We start from the raw sequence: 13,201 nt of genomic DNA, 5'->3' as shown, positions 1-13,201 counted from the left end.
CCTCCCTTCCTTCCTTCCTTCCTTCCTTCCTTCCTTCCTTCCTTCCTTCCTTCCTTCCTTCCATGTCTAGATGACAGAGTCTCATGGTAAGAAAAGAGAAAACAGTGTAGTGACAAATCAAGAGAAAGGACTAAATGGAAGTTAGAAAGAGACCTTAGGAGGAGAGCAAAAAAGAACACTAGAGGCTCTTCACTCTGCTTTTGCTGGGTCCCCAACTGAAGACAAACTGCTGGACTCTGAATGTACAAGCCTGGATGAAGAGCATCTAGGGAGTTCGGACACTGCCTGGAGAAAAGGATCCTGAAGGAAATGAATGGAGCTAGTGAGCAAACTTACCCCTGAGTTTGGCAGTGATATACCCACTGTCACCATTATTATTGCAAATTAAACAATTCCCTGGAAAATAACCAGGAACAAATGACACAAATCCAATCATTGAGTATTTACACACACACATACACACACATTATAAAGATGGTGATTGCCATTGGACTGGTGGATGTAAAAGACTGGGACCTTTTTTAACAGAAGGAGCTCACAGTAAAGAGTTGCTGTCTGGGGAAAGTACTGGCCACTAAGACAGAAGTCTACTGATTTTGCTCTTCCTTGGCCTTGAAGCCTCAAAGAGATGATCTCCAGTTTCTCACAATACATTGGACTCAAGATGCTGGCTATAACCTAGAAACCTAAATGATTATTTATTTTAAAATAATCAAAAAAGAATATCAGACTGGACCTAAGCAAACACCCAGAACAACAACGTGAATTAGCTATGAAATTTTAATCTATGATCATTGGAACTCTATTATTTATCTCCATAATAATCATACACCTGTAAAGACAGCTGAAAAAAGAACTTGTAACAGCCCTAGAAGATACTCACCTCCTAGAGTATTTCTTGAGGGGGAATCTGTGGTTCTTGTTTTTCTTTGCTTTGAAGACTAACAAACACCTTGTAATACTCCTTGTGTGCTCTTTCTGAAAGACAAAGATTTCCTTTAAATTGTTAGTGTGTTCAATCAGAAAACAGGCTTACTGTCCCACGTTCCACTCTTTCTGTCACTTTAAAATAAGTGTTTGGTTTGTCTGTTCCATACAATATATGTCAATTGTATAGTTTTATTTTCAAAACACATTTCTGTGATGTCCAAATTATTTGAGCAGGGATATTGGAAACAGTTCTCTGTTGACTCAATAAATAGTCTATACCCACAAGCAGTTGTGAACTATAACCACAAAAAAGGAGCCCGAGTAGAAATGAGACCCAGCTAACAGCTTTTCTATCATAATATTTCCTTATTCCCTTCTCTATTTCTCTATTATTTTTTCTGCATGAGAATCAAGGGAATGAGGAAAAAACACATTTAAAGAAAGCCCAAGAATACTTGTATGGTTCCTGAAATATTTCAGAAATTATCACAAAAGAAGCTGAACTATCACAAAAGGAGCTGATTATATGTCACATATACATGTGACTTGTTAGCTACATGAAGTCTATGTCACTCACTATTTCTATCCCCAAGTGTCTGAAATAGTACCTATTAAGTACCCAATACATATTTATAAAATTCTTAATTAACTAATAGAATACCATATTTGGTTTTGAACATTACATTTTATTTGAATATTAGCAAACTGGAACACATTAGAAAACTAAGTATCATAAAATCCAGAAAAGCTGAAGCTGTTTTAAGAAGGCATTAATAATTAAATTAGAAAATCAGAATACTTGGGATGGAGTAACATATATACTGTATTCAAATATGCAAAAGGCCAATAAATGTGGGAAAAATAAACAGACTTTTCTGTTACCCTAGAGGATGATGAGTAGATGTTACAGGAGATCTTAGATTTTCATGAGGAAGAGCTAATTTATACCCATGTATCATGTTCTATTGATGGGCGATGTTTTACCACAGTCAGATTAATTTGTAGCTTTCTTGTAAGCTTGTCCTCCACATTTTATTTAATATTTTGATTTATTTAGCTTTTAACTTCTTTTTTATTATCAAAGGTTGAACATATTTTCTTGTCGTAGTTCATCATTATATGCCCACTTTTAGGGTGAGAAATTGGATTCCTTTGTTTCCATATTTAAAAACACTAATCCCAGCACTTTGGGAGACTGAGGCAGGCAGATAATTAGGTCAAGACATCAAGACTATCCTGGTCAACATGATGAAACCCCGTCTCTACTAAAAACACAAAAAATTAGCTGGGCCTGGTGGCTTGCGCCTGTAGTCCCAACTACTTGGGAGGCTGAGGCAGGAGGATCACTTGAACATGGGAGGTGAAGGTTGCAATGAGCTGAGATCATGCCAGTCTGGTAACAGAGGGAGAGTCTATTTCAAAAAAAAAAAACACAAAAAAGAAAAAAAGAAAGAAATGTGCCTAGTAAGTATAACGATATTAATAATACATAATACTTAACACCTTTAGACTACCTTTATCAGAGAAGTTTAATTATATCTGGCAAACTACAGATATAACGGAACTCCTCTGATAAAGGTAGTCTAAAGTTATTAAGTATTATTCCAGATACAGGGCATCCAGTCTTCTTTACTTGAAAATATTACTTGAGTAGCCCTTAGCTGGGATATGAAAACATGATATTAGTCAATAACATAACCAGGCTCAAATAATTTTAGATAATAGTAGAATCTGGGAGATAGCACTAAAAGTTATGGGTATTAAGCAAGGCTAAATATCTAGTGTGAATATAAATGAGTATAACTGATTTAAAGAAAGCTAGACAAGTAGGAATAAAAGTACTCAGATAGTCACAGAGATAATGTGAAAAGTTGCTCAAAATTAATCACTGATTCACAAGAGATCATTTCTAAATTATTTTCCTGTTGTAGCTAAAACACTTCAACAAAATTTAGCCTCATATTCTTTTGAAGAATATATATATTATGTAACATGAGACACAACTAATTTGGAAATTGAGTATACAATTTTTATTTTAGTAAACTCTCTCTCTGTCACATACACATACACACACATACACATGCCCTAACACCTATGTTTAAAGACTTTCTATAGGTGTTCCATATTTTGCTTCTTAATTTTTCTTTTGTACTTGAAAGAAGAATTATTTACATCCATCTTTCATTTCTGTACTTTATTTTCACTCCTTCACCCACCTTAGTCTGGTTTCCATTACTTTAATCACATAAAAACTATCACTGATAAATGTATCTGCATGTATAAGTCCAAAGGTCAATTTTGCTACTCAGTTTTTTAAAAATTTCTCTTGACTATTCCTTTCTGAATGAATACCTTCTTCCATTTCCATAGCCATACTTTACTACTGATTTACTGCTAATCTTATGCTTTTTGTATTTTCTTAGAGGTAGACAAAAGTTTGCAATCTTAATGAGAGAAGGGCATTGTCTTAAATAAAATAAATGTCTCAGTTCCCAGGCCAAAGATTTTGGGAGATTAAAATTTAGTCAGGATTTTTCCTATTCCTTTTTGTGAGTTTTTCTAAGATACTGTAGTAGCTATAGGATCTTCTAACAGCCCGGAAAGAACCTGAGACTTCGGTGGTAGATAACAAGAGCAATCAGCAGGTAGATACTAACCATCATCAAAGAGACTTCAGCAATAAACTGGCAAATAATAGAAGTCATCCTTAGGTGAAGTGGAATCAACATCCCAATTTAGCAGAAAAAGGCATCACAGAAACTTGATTCAAATGTGGGGTATGGGGAAGAATCAGCAAGAAAAACAAAGAAAATCAAATATACTTCAGAGCAGAATGCATTTAATTTAAATATCTCAGCAGAAACAGAGATAGGAAATTGCTGGATTTTTTCCTTATAATTGGCTGGCAGTGTTTTAGGGTGTAGTGAGGGGTGGGGGAAAGAATATGTAAGTTGACCATTTTTTCCACGTAAGTTAGATGTCAGACTGTTAGAATGTCCTCCTGGAGACAAAGCAATTGGTGTGACTCCAACATGTTACTTACTAATTCTTACAAAGCACTTAGTAATCATGTATTCAAGTAATAAATGAATGAAAAAAGAAAAAATGAAGAGCTAGTAATTTCCACTGATGAAAAGTAGCTGCCCTTCCTTGAATCTGGTGAAAGACTACTTAATGCATGAAATGTACCTGCAGAAAGATACCAATAGAGTGGAAACACTGCCAGGCACTCTATATAGGGTAGCATTCAAAATGTGTTTCAGATTGATCCAAGATGGCCGACCACTAACAGCTCAGGATTGTAGCTCCCAGTGAAAGCCCAGAGGACTAGATGACGCCACACTTTTAGACGAATTTTCATCACTCACGGATCAGCCGATTCCCAGTGGGGGAGCCCCACGGGTCGCCAGCGCGACTCTTGTGGCTGCCGCAGCGGTTTTGCCGGCGTCTCGGCACAGCAGCTCTTCACGCAGAGCCAACGGGACTGTTTCCCCTACTGACCGGAGTTTGGAGCTCCTGGAACTCAGAGCCGCTTGTTGCGGACTCAAGAGGGAAGCCAGACCAGAGATTCCCGGGCAGAAGAGCACCATCAGTCTTACCGCTGATATTTAGGCTGCCACAGTGGGTTGCTCGGATCCCAGCACTGGGAATCAATAAGTCGGACGTCGACTCAGAAAACTAATTAGAAAGGCGGGTCATCTACAATGAAGGGAAAAAAACAGCTTAAGAAGGCCGAGTATACTCAAAATCAGAACCCATCAGCAACGGAACAAGCCCTGATGGAAAAGGACTCATCAGTAACGGAACACGCCCTCATGGAAAAGGACTGTGTTCCATTATCTGAAGTAGGCTTTAAAAGGTGGATGATAAGAAACTTCTGGGAGTTAAAGGAACTTGTTCTAACCCAATGTAAAGAAACTAAGAACTTGGAAAAAAGGTTAGATGAAATGTTGAAAAGAATAGACAATATAGAGAGGAATATAAATGAACTTATGGAGTTGAAAAATACAACACGAGAACTTAGTGAAATATGTACAAGCTTAAACAGCCGAATGGATCAAGCAGAAGAAAGGGTATCAGAGGTCGAAGATCAACTTAATGAAACAAAATGACAAGACAAGAATAGAGAAAAAAGGATAAAAGGGAATGAGCAAAATCTCCAAGCAATATGGGATTATGTGAAAAGACCTAATATACGCTTGATTGGTGTACCTGAATGTGACGGAGAGAATGAATTCAAGCTGGAAAATACTCTCCAGGACATTATCCAGGAAATTTTTCCTAATTTAGCAAAGCAGGACACTATTCAACCCCAGGCAATACAGAGAACACCACAAAGATATTCCTCAAGAAGACCAACCCCAAGGCATATAATCGTTAGATTCACCAAGATCAAAACGAAGGAGAAAATATTAAGGGCAGCCAGAGAGAAAGATCAAGTTACCCATAAAGGTAAGCCTATTAGGCTTACAGCAGATCTCTCAACGGAAACCCTACAAGCTAGAAGAGAGTGGGGCCAATATTCAATATACTTAATCAACAGAACTTTCAGCCCACAATTTCATATCCTGCCAATTTAAGCTTTACATTTGAAGGAAAAATAAAATTTTTTAGGAACAAGCAAGTACTCAGAGATTTTATTACCACCAGGCCTGCTTTACAAGAACTTCTAAAAGAAGCACTATACACAGAAAGGAACAACCAGTATGACCCTTTCTAAAAATACACCAAAAAGTAAAGAGCATTAACATAAAGAAGAATTTTTATCAACGAAAGGACAAAATAGCCAGTTAATATCAAACGGCAGCAACCCTAAATTTAAATCAACCAAATCTCCCAATCAAAAGATACAGACAAAATCTAACAGTATATCCAAAGATATACATAGACTCAAAATAAAGGTTGGAAAAAAAGCATACCAACCAAATGGAGAGCAAAAATAAATAAATAAAAAGCAGGAGTTGCAATTTTCACATTTGACAAAATAGATTTCAAAGCTACAAGGATACAAGGATAAAAGGATTAATGTAATAATAAGAGATCTTAACACTCAGATACATAAGACGCATAATGAGATTTAGATTCAACGAGACAGAAAATTGATAACAATATCCGGGACTGGAACTAAGATGCAGAACAAATAAACTCAATAGGGCTCTCCATTTTAAACACACAAAATATACATTATCCACAAAATCTAACGATATATCTAAAGATATACAAAGACTCAAAACAAGGGGATGGAAAAAAACTCACCAACCAAATGGAGAGCAAAAATAAATAAATAAAAAGCAGGAGTTGCAATTCTCACACTTAATAAAATAGATTTCAAAGCTACAAGGATGCAAGGGTAAAAGGATTAATGTAACAAGAGATCTTAACACCCAGATACATAAGACACATAATGAGATTTAGATTCAACGAGACAACAAATTGATAACGATATCCAGGACTCGAACTCAGAGCCAGAACAAATAAACACAATAGAGTTCTCCATTTTAAACACATAAAATATGCATTAACCACTTTAAACACTCAAAATATTGATCGGCCATTATTGAAACCCATTTTAGGAATGAAGTAATATTCCTTTTTCCCTCTTTTTCTTTTTTTCCCCTTAAAAAAACAAAAAAAAAACAACAATAACAGCAAAAATGTGTTTCATCCAGTGTTTTGTTATTTTCTAAATGCAGAGCACTGGGCCCTGAAGACTCGCCTATACTTCTCATGTTGTTTTAAAAATAAAGCTTTAAACTGCTGAGGTGGCCAACAAGTTGTGGCCTTGCCTAATATCTAGCCTTTGCCAATGGAGCTCTCTATTAGTGTTTCTTTTTTCCTGACAGCCTGGCAGTTTCTTGGACACTTTGAAGAGAACTTTCTGAAAGAGAAGAGCATCACAGTTAGGAGTAGGAACTCTAGAGCCAGAGTGCTGGGGTTAGAATTTTCCTTCCGCAATTTATTAACTGGGCTAGGTACTTAACATGCCTCACTTTTCTCATCTTTAAAATGGAAATAATAGTACCCTCCTCATAGTGTTGTTATGAGAATTAAATAAAATGCATATAAAGATATTAGAAGTGTACTTAGCCTCCAACCTATGTTTAATAATAGGTTTAATAATATGTTTAATAATATGTAATTGTAACTACATATGTATTTGTAAAATAAAAGAAAATAATGCAAGTAAATAGGGCATTAGTCCAGCCTGGAAGTTTAGACAGACTACAAGTAGGACAACAGAAAGACATGGAGTTCAAAGGGTAAAAAAGGGAAAGTGGAATGCAGTGTGAAAAGAAGATTGTTCTATTTTGTTTGATTGAAGTGTGGTATAGACTTGAAAATGTTTATAGAAGACTGAAAAGACCTATAAGCAAGAGGGAACCTGAAGATAAGGATGACAAAACCCAGAGAAGGTAGCAGAGGATGAGATCAATGACATAGGTGAAGTGATTTAAACAGAAGCAGGGACAGATCATTGATGTAGTTCTTTTGTGCTCCATTATTCCATATATATGTTTGGAAACCATAAACTATATTAAGTGTCACAACAGCATTGCTTATTGAAAGATGCCCCGTATCACAGATTTCCACAAATTTCCCCTACTTTGTATGCTATCACCTTGATGTTTAATCCATACGCCTGCTGTTTTGTGTGCTTGGAATGCCTTTTATTTTAAATGTTGTCTTTCCCATACGGATTTCTCAATCATGACTTCAGCCATTGAAACAATTTCTAAGTCCAGGAGACTTCTTTTGCATTTCCAGAAACATAGTAAGCACAATAAAGTTTGCATTGCTCTCATTGTACTTACTCTCATCTCCTCAGTAGTAAGTCATCACTTGATCCACACTAATAGCGTCCCAAGGAAGTGAAACTCCTAACAGAACAGGCACTGAGTCCATTTAGTCTACTTCTCAGATTATAGCATAGTTTCATAAATTATATATGAATTTACATTCAATTTGATAATGGTGATGGCCAATCATCTTTATGTAGGAAAGCTCTTAAAACTGCCTTAAAGTAAGCAGGGCACAATTTTTTTTCAAGGAAGGAAGATGCAAGTTTTATTTAAATGCAAAACGTGCATGTAAGTTGTCTGCTCATTTTCTTCATTGCGCAGCCTGGCATTGGGGTTAGTGACTCTGATGGCCAGCTGGGCAGCTCTTTTCATGATGGCTCTACAGTTCTTGGAGGAACTATTGTGAGCAATCTCAGCACAGTAAGATTTGTTACACATCAGCAGCACTTCCAGCTCCTTGACATTGTGGACCAGAAACTTCTGGAAGCCACTGGGCAGCATGTGCTCTGTTTTCCTGTTGCTCCCATAACCAATGTTAGGCGTCAAGATCTGACCCTTGAACCTTCTACGAACCCTGTTGTCAATGCCTCTGGGTTTCCACCAGTTACGTTTAATTTTTGACGTAACGCTCTGACTGGTGCCGGATGAATTTCTTGGTTCTCTTTTTGACGATCTTGGGTTTCACAAGGAGTCTAAGGGCGGCCATGATCCCAAGGAGGAGATCGCTGCTACCACCGTAGGCAGCGCCGAGAAAGAGGGAAGGGGGCAGGGCACAATTTATCATGAACTACATTGGCAGAATATCTAGCAACTTCTACTAAAAAAGATATTAGTTTATGGATCTTTGGATCCTACATTCAAATGCCCAGCCTTCTATTTGAAATCATTCTGGATATTTAGGTAATCTTACTTTACAACCAACAACTAAAACCGTGGTAAATAAAGTCTCTGGGTATATATAAGAAAATCAAAGTACCTGGCCACCCTCAAGACATGCTCATGTTTTTGTAGTAAAGTAAGTTTCACTTTAAAAAAGAAACAATCTTCAAGGCATGTGTGGGTATTTATTTGTTGTCACAAGTCTGTGTATCTCTTTTTCAGGAAGATGGGAAAATGAGTTTGAAAAACTACTTCGAGTATGTTTTATCGAAGAGGAACTTTGGTTTAGCTTTGAGGTTCCAATTAATTCTACAAGAGAGAATGAGTAAAATCATGTTCTGACTTTGTGACTTTAACCATTACTAATCATCAAAACATGGTGAAAAATGATTTTAAGATCAAAGCAAAACATAGCACTTCAAAGACATATGGAGAGCTCAGTGCTGAGAAAGCAGGGTCCTCAAAATGCAACCCCCATTAGAAGGTTGTAGAAAGTCAGTAAACAAGACCCAGATCTGAAATAGACCTCTCTAAGAACATCTCCAGCAATCTACCAAGTTTGTAAGTGTTTCCTATAATTTTTAGTTACTTTCACAATCATTTTCTGCTCCATTCCACCAAAGAAATCTAAGCGTGCTTTTGAATAAGCTAGCTATACTCCTCTAAACAGAGTCATAAGGTGATCATATAGTGTACATTTAAACATGAAAATTTTAAGGCAGAAAGAAGTTGCTATTAATTACACCTAGAAATATTAATTTGGTAATTCCCAAGCAAATGCAAAAGTATGCTCATCTTACCATGATACTGTTCCAAAACCTCATTTAAGATAAAATATTGTTCCCTAGGTCCTTAATTAACATCTATTTCTTTTGAAATCTCGCTCATGACTCAGCCATTTCCTTTTATGTGTCTCCCATTGACGAGTCCTAAAAAATCACAAATATAAATTGTCTAGTGCCTTTATATTATGAAAACACTTCATATCAACCTCAGGATATACTTTATATTCAACAACAAAAATAATTTGGAAACGTTAACACTCTTACCATATATTTTTAAAACTCCTGATGAAAAAATTAGTGTGTCTCATTTCATTATGTATTCAATAATATTTTGGAGACTTGCCTATGGAGACCATTTTATTCCCCATACATTAATTCTAATATTAATTTCAAAAAAGTGCCCAATAAAGAGCAAGAAATAACTGTAAAAATGGCTATAATTTTAGCTATTTTTAACATCATTTAAATATCATAGAGATGTTAAAAAATAAAGACTCTTTAATCTTACCATTTTAAACATAAATTTTGTATATTTTTCTTTTCTTTATTTACAGTTCTGTAGGACTTTGTATATCTGTTTTTCAATCCATTACTCTATTCAGTTTTCTATAGCAAAATATGTATATAATTATGAGCAAAGTATATATCAAAATTTTATCCAGTTTGAATTTATTTCTATATTGCTACCCAATCTATATAATTATAGTTTTAGAATATAAGAATAAGTTCAGTTTGAAATGCTCCCTAATTTAATTAAACATACCCCTTGTTGTATGTTTATAGTAATTCTCATTTTTCACTGTTATTACTGAAATAAATATTTTAATACTTACATCATTTTATGACTCTTTATGTTTTAAAATGTATATACCCAATTGCAAGCTTGGTACAAGTGAAAAAAGTAAAATAAACAGTTGTCTTTGAAGAAGGGATAAATGAGCCAATAGTGTCCAAGTAAACTTAATTGCATCCTAAGTGACTTAGAAAAACACCTGCTTTATATATATTTAACATGCATTAGTGTGGTTTAAAGATACGTAATTCATAGGGCTGGGCGCGGTGGCTCAAGCCTGTAATCCCAGCACTTTGGGAGGCCGAGGCAGGTGGATCACAAGGTCAAGAGATCGAGACCATCGTGGTAAACATGGTGAAACCCCGTCTCTATTAAAAATACAAAAAAATTACCTGGGCACGGTGGCTCGTGCCTGTAATCCCAGCTACTCAGGAGGCTGAGGCAGGAGAATTGCCTGAACCCTGGAGGCGGAGGATGCGGTGAGCCGAGATCGCGCCATTGCACTCCAGCCTGGGTAACAAGAGTGAAACTCTGTCTCAAAAAAATAAAATAAAATAAAATAAAAATAAAGATATGTAATACAGTTGTGAAGTCTGAAAAATGAAAGATAATCTAATCTAATTACTGAGTATCATAGGTCAGCTGTCTTTATTATGAGCATGGTAAGTATCTGATTTAGGAATCCTACAGCTTTAAGGCCTGGTTTGGCTCAATAGAAATAAATGGATATTGAGCAAAGCCGTAGGTAAAATGGATAAGTTAGCAAATGAAAAGTGACAGTATTACTTGAGCATAAAATATGTAGCACATTTTTAACCACAGTTCAGTATTAAGAAAGACAAACTGTTTATTCCAACTAAAATATAACATTTTAATGTCACAAGTTGGTAAACTTGCCCCCCTTTATATGCAAATAATTTTCTATTGCAATATTTACATGTAAGAAATTTTATCATTATTTTGTTGAAAATGGTGGTTTATTATTTTATTCTGGCCCCAATGCAGAGTTAATTATATGTAAACCTATTTTTTAGCCCACAGTGTTTCATTCCCATCCCCAACTTGTCTTCCTGTCTATCACTTATTCATCCCTAGAGAGGTGCACAAAGGGCTGAAAAAGAATGAAGGGAACCTTATTCTGTGACAATTGACTATGAAAATATTTTGCCTGTAAATCTCCCTTTCATATGTTGAAATAATTCATTTAAACAAAAAGCGAACTATAAAATAGACTTAAATTTGTTCCTAAGTATAATGTTTTGTGGCTACCTTAAGGATATCATTCACAAAATGATAAATATTGTGTTACTAGTATTACTATTCACATTTTATTCACCAAGAGGAATAAAAAAATATGGAAAGCAGAAGAGATATATATTTAAGCTTATAAAAGCACACTGAAGCAAGAGAAACATGGAACAGTAATGCTTAGTCATCTCTATCAAAAATGATTGAAAATATTTAGCAGTACAAAATAGTTTTCTAGATAACAAAACACACAAAAAACGTAATTGATGGAATTGATTTAGGAATGTTAGCATAAAAGCCAAATATGTGCTCAAATGTATTGTCATTAAATCCTGACCTTAATAAGCATTTTCACTCTGATCTTCAATCCAAATGCTATACTATTGGCTTCATCTTTCCCTGAACAAATATGAACTATCTTACTCATGAACTGGAAGTTCATGAAATCATTAACATGTTTTACCTCTGCTTGAATCTCTCTTTTGGAATGCTTCTCTATTTATGAAAATTCCCATAATTCAAAGAAGAATCTCCCTCAAACATAATGAACTCTTTCATTATATACATAATCCACATAAAATTTTCTCAGCATCATTGCCTTGACTGCAAATTAGGATTCTGACAAAAGTCTATAGTAGCACAAACTAATATTCATCCTGTGTAGAAAGAGGAAGACTTTATGAGGCAATCATATTAGTTAATATTTGTATTAAGGTTAAATTTTTATTAAATAACTAATATTTTAAGAAAAATGCAATAAGCTAGATGAGATATATTTCTTTAAGTATGTGTTGGAATCCTAAAACTTTTTTCAATAAAGAAAATGAATTCAACTCACAAAATATATTTTAAAGTAATTATTATATTCAAAATTTTATGCTAGACCTATTATTACAAAGATGAATACATATATTGTAAAATATCTCACTTCAATGAAATAATATTTCTTATATTTAAATTGTTTGTTTTAAATATAACCAGATGATGAGGCAATTCTTTGATAAGGAGATTAAGTACTTTTCATACAGAAGAGGTGACACAATGTTGAAACTTACACTAATGAGTAAATAAATTTGTTGTGTATGATTAGAAGAGAGGTAGAGCCACAGTAACTGGGTAGATTTAACAGTATCTAAATGTAGATGCTTCTGCTAGAAGATTACCACTAGGGGAACCCCATTTCAGATAGAATATTGTATATCTATTTACAGTATTTCTGCTTTTTTTTTTTTAAGAGAGACAATGTCTCACTCTGTCACACAGGCAGAGGTGCAAGGGTGTGATCATGTCTCACTAGCACCTCCAACTCCTGTGATCTGCTTTTTATCAAATTAAAACATTGATACTCATTATTTTCTCTTTAAATATCTTATTTTGAAATAATTATTGTGTTCTTATTTATACTTTTTACATATTAGAACCATCTGCTGACTATATGAATATAATTCCAATTTTACTAGTAGTCAATAAAAGTGATTGAAGTTTCAAAATTTATATCTTTAGAAAACATCTAATATTTGTATTGATAAAAATCACTGTGAAACATAAATTTCAAACTCTCAATCTAATCAATGGTAAGAATTTTTTAGAGCAGTTGCATTTGGTAGCTTTCAACAAAATTTGTAACATCTATTAGAAATAAAAATAATCGGTCGGGTGTGGTGGCTTATGCCTGCAATCTCAGCCCTTTGGGAGGCCCAGGCAGGCAGATCATGAGGTCAGGAGCCCAAGATCAGCCTGACCAACATAGTGAAACCCTTTCTCTA

General features: G+C 34.9%; 1 pseudogene; it reads right to left on the bottom strand.

The window, feature by feature from the left end:
- Positions 1–7,973: 7,973 nt before the first annotated feature.
- LOC100401179 (large ribosomal subunit protein eL32 pseudogene) lies at positions 7,974–8,436 on the bottom strand (annotated as a pseudogene).
- Between the last annotated feature and the right edge of the window lie 4,765 nt (positions 8,437–13,201).

The sequence above is a fragment of the Callithrix jacchus genome, chromosome 1, assembly GCF_049354715.1.
Source record: "Callithrix jacchus isolate 240 chromosome 1, calJac240_pri, whole genome shotgun sequence".
Taxonomy (NCBI): domain Eukaryota; kingdom Metazoa; phylum Chordata; class Mammalia; order Primates; family Cebidae; genus Callithrix; species Callithrix jacchus.
This window is presented reverse-complemented; position numbering and strand designations above follow the sequence as displayed.